The sequence below is a fragment of the Macrotis lagotis genome, chromosome 1 (assembly GCF_037893015.1).
Source record: "Macrotis lagotis isolate mMagLag1 chromosome 1, bilby.v1.9.chrom.fasta, whole genome shotgun sequence".
NCBI classification, from domain to species: domain Eukaryota; kingdom Metazoa; phylum Chordata; class Mammalia; order Peramelemorphia; family Peramelidae; genus Macrotis; species Macrotis lagotis.
In genome coordinates, this window is record NC_133658.1 from 803,624,738 (window position 1) to 803,644,092 (window position 19,355).

At 37.4% G+C, this 19,355-nt stretch overlaps 1 protein-coding gene across 3 annotated transcripts in view; it reads left to right on the forward strand.

Annotated features, from left to right (window-relative positions):
• Positions 1-19,355, forward strand: part of CAPN5 (calpain 5) — a 157,631-nt gene that overhangs the window by 17,630 nt on the left and 120,646 nt on the right. The window contains exon 2 of one of the 3 annotated variants that reach the window (XM_074216939.1): positions 10,311-10,410. The exons of 1 other annotated variant lie outside the window; for it this stretch is intronic. The gene's annotated coding sequence lies outside the window, so the exon portion shown is untranslated. Of the gene's footprint in view, positions 1-6,273; positions 7,962-10,310; positions 10,411-19,355 lie in introns of those variants that run through there. One more of the 3 variants, XM_074216941.1, reaches the window with a different exon arrangement.

Sequence of the window (19,355 nt, forward strand, 5' to 3'; positions counted from 1 at the left end):
ATTGTGATATAAAAATTAAACTTTTCCCATACAAGTTCAAGGACCCCCCTGAAAGTTGTCCTTGGACCCTTTGGAGGCCTGAAAGCCCTAGATCAAGAACCCCTTCAGAGCAGGAATTTTGTTATATCTATCTTTATATTCCTATGGCAGAGCCCAAGGTCTAACATATAATGAGTACTTGAATAGGAGGGTCAGGTTGCCCAGGATAGTACAGTTAGGGCCAGAGCTGGCACTTGAACTAAATTCTGCTGATGCTTGGTCTAGTGATCTCACATATCTTCTGATCTCCCTCTAAATTGCATTTGAAATTTTAAAGTTTTAGTTCCTTTCTTTAATTACCTTTCCTGAATAACACCCCAATGCTAATCACTCTCTCTTTTTTGTCACTTTCTCTCCTTTCTTTGTATCTTCTCTCTCTCTCCTCCTTTCCCTCTTCTCTTAATTTACCCTGCCTCTTCTATTTCTCTTCTTTTTTCTGTCTCTATATCTTTTCTCTCCCTTCCCTTCTCCCTTCTCTCTGTCCTTCTGTCTTTCTCTTCTCTCTGTCTCTATCTCTCTTCCACATCTGTTAGTGTAGATCTCACAAAGTTGTTGTGGGGATATAATCATTATCATTATAATAGTCACCACTGATAATATATTATGCTTACACTGTGCTAAATCTTTAAAAATTATATAATTTGCTCACTATCTGGAGCAATATATGTATAAAGTGCTTTGTAAACTTGAAAGTCTTTTTTAATTTATATTTTATTATTTTCCTTTTACATGTAAAGTTAATTTTCAACATTCATTTTTTGTAAGATTCTGAGCTCATTTTTCTCCTCTCCCTGTTCCCATGACAGTGATTAATTTGATATAGGTTTTACATGTGCAATAATGTTTACTGTATTTCCATATTATTCATTAAATTTGAAAATCTTAAAAGCCCTCATTGATTAGTAAACTAATCAGGAGATGAATTTAGGGACAATGGCTCAGTTCTCTATTATTGATACTGGTCTGAGAAAGCCTTGGGCAAAGGTGATCACTCTTTTCCTTTTGAGACAAAGAGGTGATGGAATGTTACCAAGTGACTTTGCTCTGAGGAACTTGAAAGCAGAGATTCCATTAAGGATTTTGTGTGTTTGTGGTGTGTATGTATGTGTGTAGCAGGCAACAATAATCCATAAGCATACATATATACATATATGTATATACATGTGTATGTATGTATAGTTTAAAAGTAAATTGCAGCTATTTTAATATCTTATCACCACTACATCCCAACTCTTATCTCTTCTCCCCAGGGACATAAACATGAGACCCTACAGTTATATTTGGGATGGTCTTCAAGTTCTCTTACACATCTTAGAATTCCAGACTCTGGAAGGCTCAACTCATGGGATGACTATTTTACTAGATGTTCTTTGCTTTTTGGGTCTTATGGACCCCTTCAGCAGTCTGGTGAAGTCTAGGGACCCCTTCTTTTGATAATGCACAAATGCATTTCAATCTATAAATGCATAAGATTATAAAGGAAACCAAAAATATTGAAATAAAGATATTAGTTTTTCCCATCCAAGTTCATAAGCCCCCTGCAATATATCCACAGACCTCTCATATATCTGTAGCTCCTAAGTTAAGTATACTTTTCCTACATCTATCCCTCTAGTTAGTGTATCCACCCTCATTAAAATGACCTTGTTTTTATTTTTATTTTGTATATTTTTTGTTTTTACATATTTTCTCCCATTAGAATGTTTACTATTTCAGTTGAATATTAACTCACTTTCTCTCTCTCTCTCTCTCTCTCTCTCTCTCTCTCTCTCTCTCTCATCTCCAGTACCTTGCATTGTGCCTTCCTGGCACATGTTAGGCACTTTAATAAAACAATGGGTAAACTGAAAGAATCTGAAGTCAGAAGAGCTGGGGGGAAAAACTGGCTCCAGCCCGTATAATGAGGGAGGGGGATAGGGTGATGGTGACAACTTTCCATTTCTTTTTTTTTCTTTTCTCTCTGGTCAGTTTTGAAGGAACTCCCTTAAATCCTACTGGAAGTAGAAGAAAGGTATTGTTTCTTTTCAGAGGATAATGACTCAATATGTCTAGAACAGGTTTGCCTGCTTTTCTATCCTAGGGGATCCTACTGGTTTCTGAACTGATATGTCCCATCTCTAATTCTTGTGACTTTGCAGGGATTGGTTGCCCCATTCATTAACCTTCTCTGGGAGCCCAAGCTAGTGAGTCTTGACCTTTTTCTTCTCCCTAGGAGTACCAGCTCATTTTAGTGGTACTGTCCTCAGTGATGCCAGTTGACCCAAACATCAGCTTTAATTCTGAGTCCTTAGGGAAGTATTGTAACTCAAAGAACTTTAATGCATTAGCGGTGTGGCCCTGGATGAGGCACTTGGTCTCTCAGTGTTATGTGGGAGCTAAATAACTGTGTTTGTATACAGTGCATCCAGAGTAGATTGAAGTTAATCTGAAAGGAGAAAGCACTGGCATCTTGGGCAATAGGGAAAGGTCTCTTGCAAAAGATGAAATTTAAACTATCTCTTAAAAGAAGCCAGGGGAAGTCAGGAGGCAAAGGTTAAAGGACAAAGCATTCCTGTCATGGGAGACAGCCCATGAAAAGGTACAGAGCCACCATGTTTGAGGAACTATAAGTAAGCTCATGTAGCTAGATCTCAGAATGTGGAGGGGAATAAAGAAAAAGAAGATAGGAAAAGTAGAAATGGACCAGAGTATGAAGAATTAAAAAAAATTTATTTTAATCAGTCAAAATTCACTTTCTCAGGAATATTTGGAAGTCCTCTAGTTCAATAAAGATCTATTTTCCCTCTGTAGTATTAGATTCAATTTTGCTAGGGCTTAAGTTATTCTTGTCTGTACACCCAAATCCTTTGCCTCATGGAATATTCCTTTATAGTGATGGCTGTTAAATCATGTGTGATCCTGTCTGGTTCCTCAGAATTTGAATTCTTTCTTTTTGGCATTTTGCATTATTTTTACTTTAATCTGAAAATTATGAGTTTTGAAGTTTTCATTTTGGGGTTTCTTTCAAAAGGTAGATTCTTTCTATTTTCATTTGGGGCTTTTATTATTTTTTAAAGTAATAATTATAATTTATTAATGCAGAAAAGTATAGCAAAGCTTCCCTGGTCAATGTACTTCAGAAACATTATGAACAAGTAGAGTCGCGCATTGAAAAAAAATACATGTTGTACATAAAGTCAAGCTTTATTGTAGAGAATTCATACTGAAAAATTCAAATAAAAAAGAAAATTTCACACAATCTTTTACCATCCAAGATTTATCATGACACAAGTTTTCACCATCCTCAATTTCTTTAAACCGTAAATTAATAAATAGTCCTTGTCTGAAAATTCCATCGCAGACCCAACTAAACCTAAGAAAGCACATTACAATTGCATAGTTGTTTATCAAACAAAAGCCCAAATACATAAATGATTTCATGGGAAAAACAATTCCTGCCTCCAAGCAGATTTGCCAAATTTTGTTTCTTTCAACATTACTGAAACCCACTATTGTCTTTCTTGAAAGCACAATTTTCTTTCAGATTCGTATATTAATTACATCTAACAGAAACCAAACCAGGCCAATTCCTAATATGCTTTGTTTGATTAATCAGACCCAAAATGTTGTTTAGTAAGAAGCAAGCTCTTTAACCTCACAGTACAATTAGAAATCACTGGTCTTTTTCAATGCATGCAGCACATCAAAGCATATTGCAACATACTGAACAGTCACAGAAAGTGACTGTTGCTTTGGAGCTGAGACATTGTTCACAAAGTAAAGACATTTGGTCTGTGAGTGATCAAATTCACAGTAATTTTCCACACTGAACCTTTGTGAAAGATGCTGAACTAAGAGAAAAAAAAACCCACCCAGGTTCAAAGTGTCCTTGTGGCTTTTTTAAAAAAAATTGACAACAGATTTTGCTCTTATGATTTTCTGTAGTTGAAAAGTATAAGGTTTCTGATGAACCTCGAAAGCAAAATTTATACTGGTGTGGCCCCTTCTTTAGGAATATTCACTGAAAATCTACTTTTTACCTTCTAAAAGTTTCCTTCTAATCCTTTCACACACTCTTATTGATGAAATTTGGATATGTCAGGGATCTTTGGTGTTAAAACCATCTGTGTTAGAGTCATCTTTGTGTTACATAGAAAAATGTTATAGGCAATAAATTGCAGGTAAACTGTTCAAAATAGCATTTTCTCAATTTTCTCATATTGGAGCAGCTCTCTTTGATATCTTTTTTTAGAAAGATTTTATTTATTTTGAATTTTACTATTTTTCCCCTAATCTTACTTCCCTCCTTCCACCCCCCCACAGAAGGCAATCTGTTAAGTCTTTACATTGTTTCCATGATATACATTGATCTAAGTTGAATGTGATGAGAGAAATCATCTTGATATCTTCTTGATTGGAACTCCTTGTTGGGAAGAGTTCAGGGTCTTCAGCTCAGACATCCTGATTAGGTGCAGTGAGGAGAAGAGGACTGAGATGGAAAGAGGCAAAATGATGACAGGCCCGTCACTGGAGGCTTGCCCTAGAGGATGTAACTTCAGATAATTCAACTGATTAAATGTAAGAGTGAGGATAAGACCTAAGTTATAAACTTGGATAGTTGGGAGGTTGGTGGAACCCTCAAACAATCTTAGGAAACTTGAGAAGCGAGGAGGGTTTGGGGGAAGATGATGAATTCTGTGCAAGACGTGTTGAGTTTAAGATGCCTTGTGGGGTAAATGATTTGAGATGTCCAAGTAGCAATTGGTCAGGTGAAGTTATTGATCCAGAGAAATACTAATATTAGATAGCTTGAGGGTGATCTATATAGTAATAAAGAAGCTCATGGGAGCTAATGAGATCAAGTGAAATAGAGAGAAAAGAGAAGATGACCTAGGTTTTTAGGGGACATCTATGATTAGTGGGCATGATATGGATGAAGAACTGACAAAGGAGACTGGGAAGGAATAGTCAAACAGAAAGGAGTAAGGGTGGTGCCACAGAAACCTAGAAAGGAGAGAATATCCAGTAAGATATAGTGGTTAACAGTGAAATAGACTGCAGAGAGTAAGGCAAATTGGGATTGAATAAAGGCTCTTAATAGGATTTGGCAAATAAATGATCATGAGCATCTTTGGGAGAGGTTTTTTTTTTTCAGCTGAATGATGAGGTTAGAAGCTAATTACAAAGGAGTTAGAAAGGAATGAAAGAAAAAAAAGTGAAGGCATTAAGATCCCTTTCCAAAGGCGTTTAGCCATGATGGGGAAAAGAGGTATAGGAAGATAGCCTTTGAGGTGGTAAGATCAAATGAGCATTGTTTAAGGATGGGGGGCAAATGAGCATGTTTATAGATATTAGGGAAGGAGCCAATAATTAGGGAGAGATTGAAGATAAGAGATTAGAGAAGTCTGGAGGGGATGATATTAAGGTCCTATGTAGTGGGGTTTGCCTTGGCATTAAGAAGGGTCACTTCCTCATCTAAGTCTAGAATGAAAGCTATAGTAGAGGAAATTGTCTGAAGGATGGTCAGAATAAGGAGGAGTGAGACAATCTTTTCTCCAGGGGTTTCCATTTTTGTGTGATGTAAGAGCTTCAGCTCAAAGAGTGAGAGGATGGGGATTGCCCTGTGAGAAGTGATGATGAAAGAAGTGAAGTTTTGGAATGGCTACTGAGAATGGAATAGCAAATAAATTAGGGAAGGTTATGACTTTTATCTTGCTGTAGTTAGGTTTTAGTTGAATCTAGATCATAAACTTGTAGTGAGTCCAATTAATATGGTGTCATTATTTTCTCCAACTCTATTTGGCAGGTGAATAGGAATGAAGGAAGTGGATAATAGAAGTAATCACAGACCCTAGATTAAGAATTCTTGATCTAGTGTTTTCAGAGTCACAGAACCTTTCCCTTAACAAAACTATATGATACCTAGGGTGAAGATTATCATTCCCATTTCACAGATGACAAAACTGAGACTCAGTTTAAGTGCTTTGTACAGGTACATACAGCTAGTAAGTAGGACTTACCAGACTCTTGACTAAAGACCAATGCTTTATCCATCAAAACATTTATTAAGTGCCTTATAACAAGATACAGTATAAAGCTTAGATAAAGACAGTCCTTGCCTTCAACTTAGTAGAGGAATAAGACATAAACTCAGATAATCATTATAATATTAACAGCTATAATTTATATATTTATTTAATCTATTATATATATATATATATATATATATAAATATATTAAAAAATTTGCAAAGCATCTTACAAATATTTCATTTTATCCTCACTACAAACCTGGGAGTAGGTGTTCTTATTTCTCCAGTTTTACAGATGAGGCAACTGAGGCTAGAAGACTTGGGCCAAGTGTCTTACTCAGAGTTACACAGCTAGTATCTGAATCAAGATATAAATTCATGTCTTTTTTTCAGGTGTAGCACTCTATCTACTGTACTACCTAGTGGTCTATAGATCATTGTAGTATATTATATTTAAGAATCAATGTATTTGAGAAGTAGGAACAAAGTACAATGGAAAAAGTTGTTACCAGCAGGAGAATCAAGAAAGGCTTCTTGGAGGAGGTAACATTTCAGTTGACTTTTAAAGGTTGAATAGGAAATTATGGACTTTTGGAAGAGACTTTAATGAAAGAATTTTGCTTTTTTGTGTATGTCTTAGACCCCTTTAGCAGTCTGGTGAAAACTATGAAATCTTTTTAAATGTATAGAATAAAATATATAGGATTTGAGGGAAAGCCATTCTATTGTAATAGAAATTTAAAAAATATTTACAGACCCCATTTTAAGAAATTCTACTTTAGAGTCTTGTTTCATTTCATGATGAGAAAACTGAAGCTCAGAGAAGGAAATTGGCCTATCTGTGCAAGAACTTTTGAGGGATGCAAAAAGAGTCTGACACAGGCTGTATCATCAATCAATTCATATACATTTAGTAAAAACCAACTGCATTCCAGATACTTATTTAAATTTTTATAATTTTGGTATGGTAATAAGATGATGATGATAGCAGTAACAATAACAACAATAATAATGATAATGAGAGGCAGCTAGGTGGCTTAGTGGATAGAGCACTGGCCTTAGAGTCAAGAGGACCTGAGTTCAAATCCAGCCTCAGACACTTAATAATTACCTAGCTGTGTGACCTTGGGCAAGTCACTTAACCCCATTGCCTTGTAAAAATCCCAGCCCCCCCCCAAAATAATTAAGTAAGAATCTAAGATGGGATTTGAACTCTAGTCTTCCCTATTGCAGATTTCACTCTTATCTATTCACTGTAACACTCAGCAGCTGAAATTGTTCTGGCTTTGCTCACCAGTTCATACAAGTCTTTCCAGATTTCTTTGGAACTGTTCATTTCATAATTTTTTTTATAGCTCAATGCATCTCATTACATTCATATATGATATTTTGTTGTTCCCTTTGCCAGTTGACGGGAACTCCCTTTGTTTATGGAGGACTTTCCATTCTAATTGGAAGACAACAAGGTCATAGCTAAGTATATACAGTAAACAGAAAGCGAATACATTACTACAAAGACTTTGGAGGAGGACGGCCTTGGCAGTGGGAAGAGATAAGGAAAGGTTTCCTGCAGAGGATGGGCTGCAACTTAAAGGGAAAGTGGGAGTGCACTTCATGAGGTGGAGGGGAGGATGAAGTACATTTCAAACAATTGAGATCACAAGCAGAATGGCCTGGAGGTGGAGTACTGTGTGGGAGAACTGGGTACAAGGCCAGTTTGGCTCAGTCCTGGAGCACAGACAGGGGAGTAATGCCTGGTGGATCTAGAAAATAGCGTAGGACTAGGTTAGGAGGAAGAAAGGAAGGAAAGAAGAATTTATTAAGTGTCTACTATATACCAGACACTGCTAAGCCCTCCACCAGTATTATCTCAGGTAATCCTTGCAACAACCTGGAGTTGCTGCTATGACAGGTAGGTGCTATTCTTATTCCCATTTTACAGTTGAAGAAACTGAGACAAACTGATTAAATGACTTGCCCAGAGGCACACAGCTAAAAAGTGTCTGAGGCAGGCTTTGAATTCAGGTCTTCTTGATTCTAGGCCCAGTGCCCTAACCATTGTGCCAAGGGAGCTTTAAAAGCAAAACAGGCTTATTAAATAGAGGAATGAAATATTCAAATATTTGCTTAAGGAAATCACTTTGGAAACTCTATTCTTGTGGACTTTGGGATAGTGGAAAGAATGTTGGTTTTAGCGTCATTGTGAGAAAAAGATGTGAAGGTTTCCTTGCATTCTCAGTACCTGAGCTTGCCCCTTTCAAAATAGCACCTTATGATTAAAGATATTAATAATTTGAAACCCTTTAACATTATTCTCATTTGGGAACATGAAATCTCCTATACTCAATAAGCTGCCTCTTTTAACAAAATTAAAAAAAAAAATAAAGAATAGAAAGGAAAAGCACCAGTTCAGCCAAACCAAAATATGTCATCTAAGTCTGACAAGATAGTCAGTGTTCCACTGTCTTAAGTCCCTCCAGTTCTTTAAGGCAGGCAGGAGGGAAGTGAGCATTCTCATCTTTTCTTCCAGGATAAGCATACATACTATGATTCCTGAGGTCTCTTGCCCACTCCTCCACTTAGGCTTTCTTTACAGGTTGGGCATCCTGGGCTCTCCTGTTCTACAGTTTGACATAGAGCTTCTGACTTGGCATCACTGGGCTTCATTTATTTTCATTTACAGGAGCATGCACTGCCCCATGCTTTTCAAACTGGCATGGCTGGTAGAATGTTTAAGTAACCTGTCAAGAATCAAGTCATGGAAGAGCTTACTGCAAGCTCAGAGTGAGCATTTTTCCTGTCTTAACCCCTGTCTTAACCCCTTCTTTCCATCAGTCTCCTTTGGGGCCAACAATTCTGGTTGTGATTACTAAGGACCAATCATTTCCAAGAACTCTCAGTCCATGTGGGTCTAGCTTCATAGTTTAATTGCACAAAATGTTTTTTTTTTTAAAGTGAGTCTGGAGCTCTCCAAGTAATAAGAGAAGGATTGGGGGGGAGGGGAATTGTCTGAATTCAGAGAGGTGGTAAGATGAGACAGATGGAATGTTTCCCAGGATTATTGACTAGAGAGGGGACCAAATGGAAATCAGGTTCAGTCCTGATTGCCACTGACAGAATGGGTGGCATTGGACAAATCACTTCTCTTTCTCTGTGCCCTAGTTTCCTTCTCTGTAAAATGAGGGGATAAGATAAGATGATCTTTGGGTCTCACTCTAATTCTGAAATTTTGTGATTCTATTTCTGGGAATCAGGCAATCAAAGTTGCTGACCTATCCCTGTTGCTGGTTTGCTGTTTGAACTAAGAGTAGCTGTCTTCAACCCTCTGGGTCATTTATCATTGTGGAGGGTTGGTCTAAGTAGCCTGCACTACATATAGTAGGCTTTTGATAAATATTTGTTGACTAAGCATGGGGTAAGGGTGTTAGGAGACAGGACACCTGGGTCTACAGCCCTGGCTGTACATACCAGCTATGTAAACTATAACTGTAAATATCAATCTTCAGAGAGTCTGAAAAGTTTTTTTTTCTACAAAATGAGAGTGTTGGACTACACGGTTTCTTAAGCTCCCTTCTAAATAATATCATACTTTGTCCATGTTCTAACGTTCCTTCCAACTCTGACCTTCTTACATTCTGGGATCCCACCCAGCTCTGACATTCGGTGTTTTCAGAAAAACATCTGTCCTAACACTTCCCAGTTCTATGTTCCAAAATTCCTTTCAGCTCTGAAATTCCAGTTCAGACAATCCATCAATTCATCAAAAACATTTATTAATCACCTGGTATTTGGCAGATACTGTGCTACATACTGGCCTAATGGAGCTCACAGTCTAAGAAGAGATGTCAACAAGCAAACATATGCAGAATTATAGGATAAATGGGAATAATTAACAGAGGAAAGTCCTGAAGTTAAGGGGCTAGGAAAGGTTTCTAGTAAAAAATGGGATTTTAGTTTGAACTTGAAGGAAGCCAGGGAAGTCAGTAGGTCGACTTGAGGCCTCAGAGGCAATCAGAGAAAATGCCCAAAGCCAAGAGATGGAAGGGCTTGTCCTCAGCATTCTAAGTCCTCATCTTACTCTAAACATTCTTGTAGCCTAAAGTTTCTTCTGACACCTCAGAGTTCTGCTCTGTTCCAAGTTTTTGTTTTGTTCTGGCATTCTCATTCATTCTTTGTTACTGCCCCAAGAGATAACATTAGTATTCCCAGTGAACTTGGGGAGGATTTGATTCTTTCTTTCTCTTTCTTGATTGGGAAAAAGGCTGAAGTAAAAGGCTGCAGTGGGCAGAACTGAGATGCCTGGGAAATCTCATCAGCTGAGTCCTGGGATGCTTCCAGCAGCATCAGACCATGGGAACCAGGTAAATTCTAGCACAGCTTACTCCCTGAAGAAGGCAGAGGTGTCCACTGCCATCAGTGTCCTCAAAAATAAGTAGTGCCCCTATTTACTCAAGGGAAATGGAAACCTGGAACTGGCTGTTAAAGGAGCCTAGTCACCAAGGGAGAGGCTGAAATCAGCCCAGGGATCATCTTAAGGACATTCTTTATAGAAACTGTCTAGAAATCACTTCAAATCAGGGACTTAACCTCACAAAGTCACTCCTTATCCTTCTTCAGGGACTTAACCTCACAAAGTCATTCCTTATCCTTCTTCCTTCTGGCTGGTTCTTTGTTTCTCTTCTTTCTATCTACCACAATCCTTTGTGCTAAATGTTGGTTGAATTAATAAATGAGTGAATCATAGAATTTTACCATTCAAAACTAATTTGTGTTTTTATACTTAGTATATCCTTGCCTTTCATGTATCTAGCAAGCTTTCCCATAAAGAAAGATTAAAAAAGAAAAAGGAAAAAAGCTAAGTAAAATCAATTAATATATTACCTTCATCTAACACTAAATGGAGTATTTCCACATCCATGAACCCTCACCTCTCCAGTGAAGGAAGGGGATGAGATACATTTTCTCAGCTTTTCTCCTGGGGTCATCTTGGAAATTAAAGTGAAGAGCACAGCATTACAGCTCTAGAATTTAGAAGAGCCTTTGAGGTCATCTAGTCCAGTCTCTTTACTTTACAAATAAGGAACCAGGTCCTGAGAAGGATGATGATTCCTCAAGTCCACTCTCATACTGATTAGCAGAGTTCTGTTTTGACCTCATGTTTCCTGACTAGTGAATGTCTGTTGTCTTGCTGCTCTCCTCAGCTTTCAAGCCTTGGAGACTTTGTTCACATTTTTTCCGGTGCCCATCCAATCTTTCTTCCTTTTCACACTTTACCTTTCTTTTAAGGTCAGTTTGTGAATCACCTCCTCATTGAAGCTTCTTTTGTTCACTGCTCCCCCTCTTTCAGGCAGAGGGAACCCCTTTCCTAACACTTGGTCCCTTCTTGTGTGTTTTCATTTTCTTGAGTAAAAAGGCCATAAGGTATGTTGAAAAGAGGCCTGGGTCAAAAGTTAGGAAGAACTGGGTTCAAATTCTGATTCCGATACTTCCTCAACATTTATCAAATGCCTACTCTGCGCTAGGGAATCAAAGATAAAAAAAAGAAAAATAAAGATAAGAATCCTTACCCTCAAAGAGCTTGTATTCTTTTGGGGGAAACTATATTTTATATAAACAAGTTTTAAAATATGCTAAGGAGTGAAAATTTCAGAAGGGGAAATGTTAGCAACTGGTGCTATTATTGAAAGCATCTCTGGAACTGTCCCTTGGAGGGTCTAGATTTCCAGAAAGTGGGATGAGGAGGGTATCTAGACATTGGAGGATGACTTAAACAAAGGTATGAAAATGGGAGATGGAGTCTTGTATGTTGGGATTGTCCTACTGGACAATGTGGATGAGCTTCGGTAAGCCAGAAAAGGAGGTAAGAGCCAGATTTAAAAAAAAAAAATTAATCATGAAAAATTTACCAAATAGAATAACAGAAAAAAAAGAACAATTATAACACTCCACTCATGAACCTAAGCTACAGTCTTTGATCTATATAATATCTGTGGGAAATAGTAAGTACAAAATTACAGAAAACTATCAAGGAGGCATGTAATAAAAACTCACAACTCTAAACATCAGCCCCTGATATCCTTCATCTCTTTGGGGAAGAGTGTGTATCAAATTCATCTTCTGGACAGGCCACTTCTACACTGGTTGTTTCACTCAAACAACAACTTGATTGACCTCTCAGGAAAAAGCAGTTTTCCTAAGCCTAGGATCTCTAGAGCTATTTGCGATTTCTCTCTTGGTAGACTCTGAGAAGTTTCCACCTTTAATATCATAAATGGTAGGAAAGAACAAAGCAGAGAAACCTCTAGTGGTTTCAGTTTGTCTTAGCCAGATTCTTTAGTCTGTTTTGTGATAAATAGAGAAGTTCTAGTTTCTCCCCGAGGCAATAGGGAGCTGTTGGAACATCTTTTTTTATTTTTTAAATTGTATTTATTTAAGGCATTGGGATTAAGTGACTTGCCCAGGGTCACACAGCTAAGCAGTTATTAAGTATTTGAAGTCGGATTTGAACTTAGGTCCTCCTGACTATCTGCTGCACCACCTAACTGCCCCCCCCCCCCCCCACTGCTGGAATATCTTGAACAAGGGAATAATCTGGTCAGTTTGGGAATAAGTAGGATTTGTCTAATGATAAGTAAGTTGTTGCACTTTACCCAGGTTTGATTTCTTTCCATCTGTAAAATGGAGAGAGTACTTTTATTTGCCACCTCAGGATTGTTTTGAGCAAAGTGTTTTATAAACTAAAACATCTCAGAAATTTAAGTTTTTATTATTTGAATGATATTGCTTATATTGTTAGTTATATGACCCTCTGTCTTATCTCCTTTATTACACTGAGGACTGATCTTTCTCATCAATGTAATTTCTGAATAGCTGAAAGCTAATGGTATTGAAATAGTCATAATGAAGAATATGACTGTCATAGAAAGTACTTAGGACTGAAATTCAGGAGTCTTAGCATAAGTTTAATTTAGTTCAGTTCAACACACATCTACCTAGTGTAATTGATGGAAAGCTAGCTTCAACTTGAACCTGGGTTCAAATCCCAATCTTGTTACATACCAGCTGTGTGGCTGTGGGCAACTCTCAAAGTTCTAATTTTGAAACCATCATTTTAAGAAGCTAATCTGCATTGGTTCATTGGTAGAGGGAATTTTCTCCCCAAAAGAAATCATAGATCCCATACTTGTCCTTATTCCCCTAGGCAATGTACTTTGCTAAGGCAATGGGGATTTCAACATCATTAATTCCCTCATGATTTGCCCTTCTTCTCCACCTTCTCTATACTTCACCTGAGTCCTGCACTTGAAGATCAAACTTTCTGTTAAGCTCTGGTCATTTTAATCTGGAATGTTTGAAAGTCCCCCATGTCATTGAATGTCCATCTTTTCCCAGGCAATGTGGATTTCTAGTTTAGAAGGGCTAGATAAGGATTCTGCAAGGCCGAGTGTGATGGGATAAGGAGAACTGTGAAATGCTGTGAAAATAGTTTTAGGAAGGAGAAATGACTTTATTTGGGCTTTCTAGCCCCGTCTCTTCCACTAATATGTTATTCAACCTTGCTGCCACTCTTTTCCTTTCACTGGACCACACTAACATTTCACTCTAAATCTTTTTTTTTAATGGAGGACTGGGGATGGGGAGGAGAAGACCAGCTCAGACAATGTAATTAATCCAAAAGTTTGGTAGTGAGTGTTAGGAGAGTTGAGTCTAGTTCTGGTTCTTTCTCTGACCCACTGTGTTACTTTAGGTGGCATTGAAACACTTTGGGTCTAAGTTTCATTCTCTGTAAAATGAAACAAGGATCAGAGCAGGATGCTGAGACTTCAGGCATAGCAGCAGACAGGGTGGGTGTGGAGCTTGTGATGACTCAAGTTGGGTTTAAAAGTGTAATAGGAGATAAAGGCTGATCATGTTGATTTTGGAGGCTGGCACTAGATCTAGGAAATCCTGTATTTCTTCTCTTGTTCCAGTCTCACAACAACACCCCCGCAGCTTCCTAGTTTATTGTTCTGAGATAGGACCACTCCAGAAGTACTAGGAGGATTTTCCTCTTCTCCTTGGAGCTCAGAATGGGAAAAAAGCAATAAGGGGAGAAGGAAGGGACCAAGTGCCCAGGTTTCCCTAGGAACCTTCTCCTTTGTTAGAAGTCTTTGCTTCATGGACCTTAAGGAAAATTTTACTTCTTTCTCTTTCTCAACTCTCTTCTCATCACCTCTTTCCCCAGACTTGGTCCCAAATATGGCCAAACTGAACTACCTCTCCAATTTCCTAATCTCTCCTTTCTGTATCCTATTCCTCTCCTGGTCTCAGGACAATTTCTTCCATTCCCTGACTAAAGTCCCCTCATCTTATTCTATATAAATTTCAACTATCCTTCAAGGACCATCTCTAGTTAAATCAAACAAGCAAGCAAACAAGCACTAGTCTTCTACTTCACCATTAACTAGGTATGACCTTGAGCAAGTAGCTTCCTCATTTCTGAGTCTTAATTTCTTCCTTTGTAATTGTAGGAAGTTGGACTGAAGCCTCCCTAAAGTCCTTTCCAGTTCTTAATAGATTAGACTCTGTGCTAGAATGAGGAATAAGAATCTAATTATGGTACTTAATTGAGATGAAATGTGAAATTCTTTATGTGGATTAAAAAAAAGCAAAACCAATAACTGTGCAAGTAAAACATGGGAGAATTTGGACTAGGCAAGCATTATGTGATAAAGTCCAAGGGAGTTTAGCAGACTGCAAGCTTCATATGAATCACACAGGCTTTTGAATTGGAAGGGCCTCAAAGGCCATACATCTAAATAGCACTTGAAACTAAATAGTCATGCATCTTTCATTTGGAGGTCTCTAGTGAGAGGAAATCCACTACCTTCTAAGATGTCCAATTCACTTTTGAATAGTTCTGATTTCTAGGAAGATTTTTCCTTACATGAAGTCCACCATCACCTCTCAGCATCACCTGCCTATTGTTTCTAGTTGTTTGTGTATCCTATGGCCAAGCAGAACATGTCTAATATTAGGCAACTAAGTGGCACAGTGTTTGGACAGCCAGGTTTGAAGTTAGGAAGACCTGAGTTCAAATGTGACTTTATACTTATTAACTGTGAGAACCTGAGCAAGTCACTTACCCTCTAGTTGGCTTAGATTCCTCGATTGTAAAATGGGGTAATAAGAGTACCTACCTCCCAAGTTGCTGTGAGATAGTAATCTGAGATGGTAATTGTAAAGTGCTTAGCATAGTACCTAGCAAATGGTAGGTGCTTTATAATGTTAGCTATATTATAGTAATTTATAGTAATAATAGTATAATAATGTTAGTTGTTTCTTTTAATTTTGGTTTCATATGTCAGTATCCTTGGTATCTTTCTTCATCCTGAAGATTTCTCTTCTCCATGCTAAACATCTTGTAAGGTTGTCTCCAATGCTCTTAATACTTTAGTCTCCTTCTTTAGAGTTTTCCTATTTATTGGTATCCTTCCTAAAAGATAGTAGCTGGGATTGAGCACATTTTTTTTCTGATGTGGATTGTCTAGAATTGAGAGACTCTCACCACCCTGGTCCTGGATACTGTGCCTCTCTTAATGCATTGTAAGATCTCATTTGACTGCCATATCTCATTGATTATACTTATTGAGATTCTAGTCCATGAAAATCATCAGATCTTTTTCAGACAAATTGCTATCTTGCCACATCTACCCCATCTTGTATGAGTAAAGTTGATTTTTTTGAGCCTAAATGTAGAACTCCATATATCCCCTATTAAATTTCATTTTATTAAATTTAACTTTATGATTTAGCCTTCTGAGACCTTTCTAGATGCTATGTCAATATGTTAGCTAGCTTTGCTTCCTAACCTTTTTGTTATCAGTAAAGTTGATAAGCATATAATTTATACCTTTTTTCCAAGTCATTGATAAAAGGGCCAACCACAGATTCTTTGGGCATTCTGTGAGACTTCCTTTTGAATTGGCATTGCACTATAACTCAGATCCAGGGAAGTAAAAGTCACATTGAGGGCTGTATTAAGAGGGATATAGGACATATACATATCTATATATATCTATATCTATCTATCTATCTATCTATCTATCTATATATATATATATATATGACTTATCCCCCTGTAGGGGGATGAAAGTCCTACTGCATACTGCCCTGGTAATGATGATGATATCTGTCCTTTGTTCTTTGTTTTGTTTTTGTTTTTACAATGGGGTTAAGTGGCTTGCCCAAGGCCACACAGCTAGGTAATTATTAAGTGTCGAGGCTGGATCTGAACTCAGGTACTCCTGACTCCAGGGCCAATGCTCTATCCACTGTGCCACCTAGCCACCCCTATCCTTTGTTCTTGAAGAAGACCATGACATCAGAGAGATAATGTCATGATATATAAGCTAATTGGATTTGATGAGGGGTGCTGTGCTAAGTCACTAGCCTAATTTTCTCCTCCAGAGTTATCTGGATCCAGTGGACTGATATGAATCAGGATCACTGGAGATGGCCCTGAATGTGAGGCAATCATGGATAAGTGACTTCCCCAAGATCACACAGTAAGCTGAACTTGAACTCAGGATTCTAGGACTGATGATCTATCCACTGTGCCACCTAGCTACCCTGGTAAGGCCATACTTGAAGTACTGCATTTGGTTTTCTCATTCCAAATTTTGGGAAGAGTATCTTCAGAATGAATTAAGATTCTGTCACAAAGGTCCACTTAGGAAATTAAGGATCATTAGTCTCCAAAAGAGAAGACTGAAACAGCTTATTTCAAGTATTTGAAGGACTGATATAATAGAGATTAGACTTATTCATTGCAGAAAAAGCTATGGTGGAAATAGGAAACATAGGTTTCTGAGAGAGAGATTTTGAATCTATGGAAGGAAAGTATTCCTAATTAATTCATCTAAAAGTAGAATGGGATATTTCAAGAACTTAGTTCCATACTACTAGAAATCATCTAGTTTGGGGAGGAAGGAGTTTGTCAAGGCTCTTAACTGAGGGGGGTGGTGGAGGAGGATTCTAGTTAGGTACAGATCTTATAAGGTGATTTCTAGGATCTCTTCAACTCTAAATATGAGGCTCTATGGTTTCTTCTCTGCTTAATCTGTTGTGTAAAATTTGTTTTAATTAACTATTTGGTATTTATAGCTCCCAAAGTACATTTTGAGGACTTGGGGAACATTCTTTACAAGTGGATAGGTGTTCAATGGGTTTATTGATTTGACTTGAAAAAACTATTCTGGAAGAGGATTGAAGAATTTTGAGGTCACAAGGGCAGGCCTTTTGAGATGAAATCTAGACCTTTTATTTTTTCTCAGTTGGCAGCTGCAGAGAATTAGTCCTAGAGTGCTGTCCAGGAAAAAACCTTCCTGGGAGCATGTGGCCCCTTTGTCCTATTTCTATTATCACATGATCTGTTCTGACTCTTTGAAGCCTTCAGTCAATCGACAGCTATTAAATGCTTAGTAAACTATGAAAAGGAAAATGAAAAGCCCCTACCCTCAGGGAGTTTACCTCCACTTGAGGAAACATATACAACACATAAATACAAAATTAATGCAATTTCAAATGAAAAGAATGTGTCTACAGAAGACTTCCTATAGCAATTGGTATTTGACCTGAACTTTGAATTTAGAGTTTCTAAGAGACAAAACTTCAGGATGATTTGTGACTTGTATTTATTGGCTAGTGAGTGCTGTCATATTTTAAAAAATATTTTGCTATTTTTCCAATTGTTTTGAGTTTCAAATTTTTTCCTTCCCCCCCTCCCTTCCCCCCCCCCAGACAGAAGGCAATGTAATAGAGGCAATACATGTATAACCAAACTAACCATAGATCCATATTAATTATGTGAAACAAAGATCAAATCAAAACAAGAACAAAGACATTAGAGCAGAAAACATGATCATAAGACAACTTTTAAAAATTGAAGATAGTAAGCTTTGGTCTGCATTTAAACTCCATAGTTCTTTGCATGTGGATGGGATTTTTTATCACAAGTCTTTTGGAATTGTCTTTTTGTCTTTGATTATTACTGCTGGAATGAACAAGTCCATCATAATTGATCATTACCCAGTGTTGCTTTTGGTGTATACAATGTTCTTCTGGTTCTGCTCACTTCACTCAACATCAATCAAAGCAAGTTTTTTCAGGCTCTTCTGAAGTCTTGTACCCCAAGATTTTTTTTGTTTTTTGTTTTTACAAGGCAATGGGGTTAAGTGACTTGCCCAAGGTCACACAGCTAGGTAATTATTAAGTGTGGGTGCTCTAATCACTGCATTACCTAGCTCTCCCACCTTCATGATTTCTTATAGAACAATAGTATTCCATCACATTCATAAACCATAATTTGTTCAGCCATTTCCTAGTTGATGTACATCCCCTCAATTTCAAATTCTTTGCTACTACGAAAAATGTTGCTATAAATATTTTTATGTATGTAGTTTTTTTTGCCTTTTTTTGTGATCTCTTTGGAATACAGACCTAGTAGTGGTATTGCTAGGTCAAAGGGTATACACAGTTTTATTTTCCTTTGGACTTAATTCCAACTCCACTAATAATGCATTAGTTACCCAGTTTTTCCACATACCCTCTGATAATGCTCATTTTCCTTTTTTGTCATATTGTCCAATCTGTTGGACGTGAGTGGTACCTCAGAGTTGTTTTGCTTTTCATTTCTCTAATCAATAATGATTTAGAACATTTTTATATGACTATAGATAGCTTTAATTTCTTATCCGAAAATTGCTTTTTCATATCCTTTTATCATTTATCAATTGGGGACTGATTGGTATTTTTATAAATTTGATTCAGTTCTCTATATATTTTAGAAATGAAGGGGCAGCTAGGTGGCACAGTGGATAGAGCACTGGCCCTGGAGTTAATTGCCTAGTTGTGACCTTGGGCAAGTCACTTAACCCCATTGCCTTAAATAGATAAAATTTTAAAAAAAGAAATGAGTCCTTTGTCAGAAACACTTGTTATAAAAATTGTTTCCCAACTTACTGCCTTCCTTTTGATTTTTCGTTGCATTGGTTTTATTTATGCAAAACCTTTTAAATTTAACATAATCAAAATTTTCCATTGCATTTCATAGTGTTCTCTATCTCTTCTTTGGTCATAGACTGCTCTGCTTTCCATAGATCTGACAGGTAAACTCTTCTTTGTTCTCCTAATTGGCTTATAATATTACTTTTTATGTCTAAATCCAGTACCCATTTAGATCTTATCTTATTATAAGGGAGTTTGCTGTCATTTGTGGTATCCAGACATGCCTGACTCTCAGGAATTCTAAAGAAGGGAATTCCTG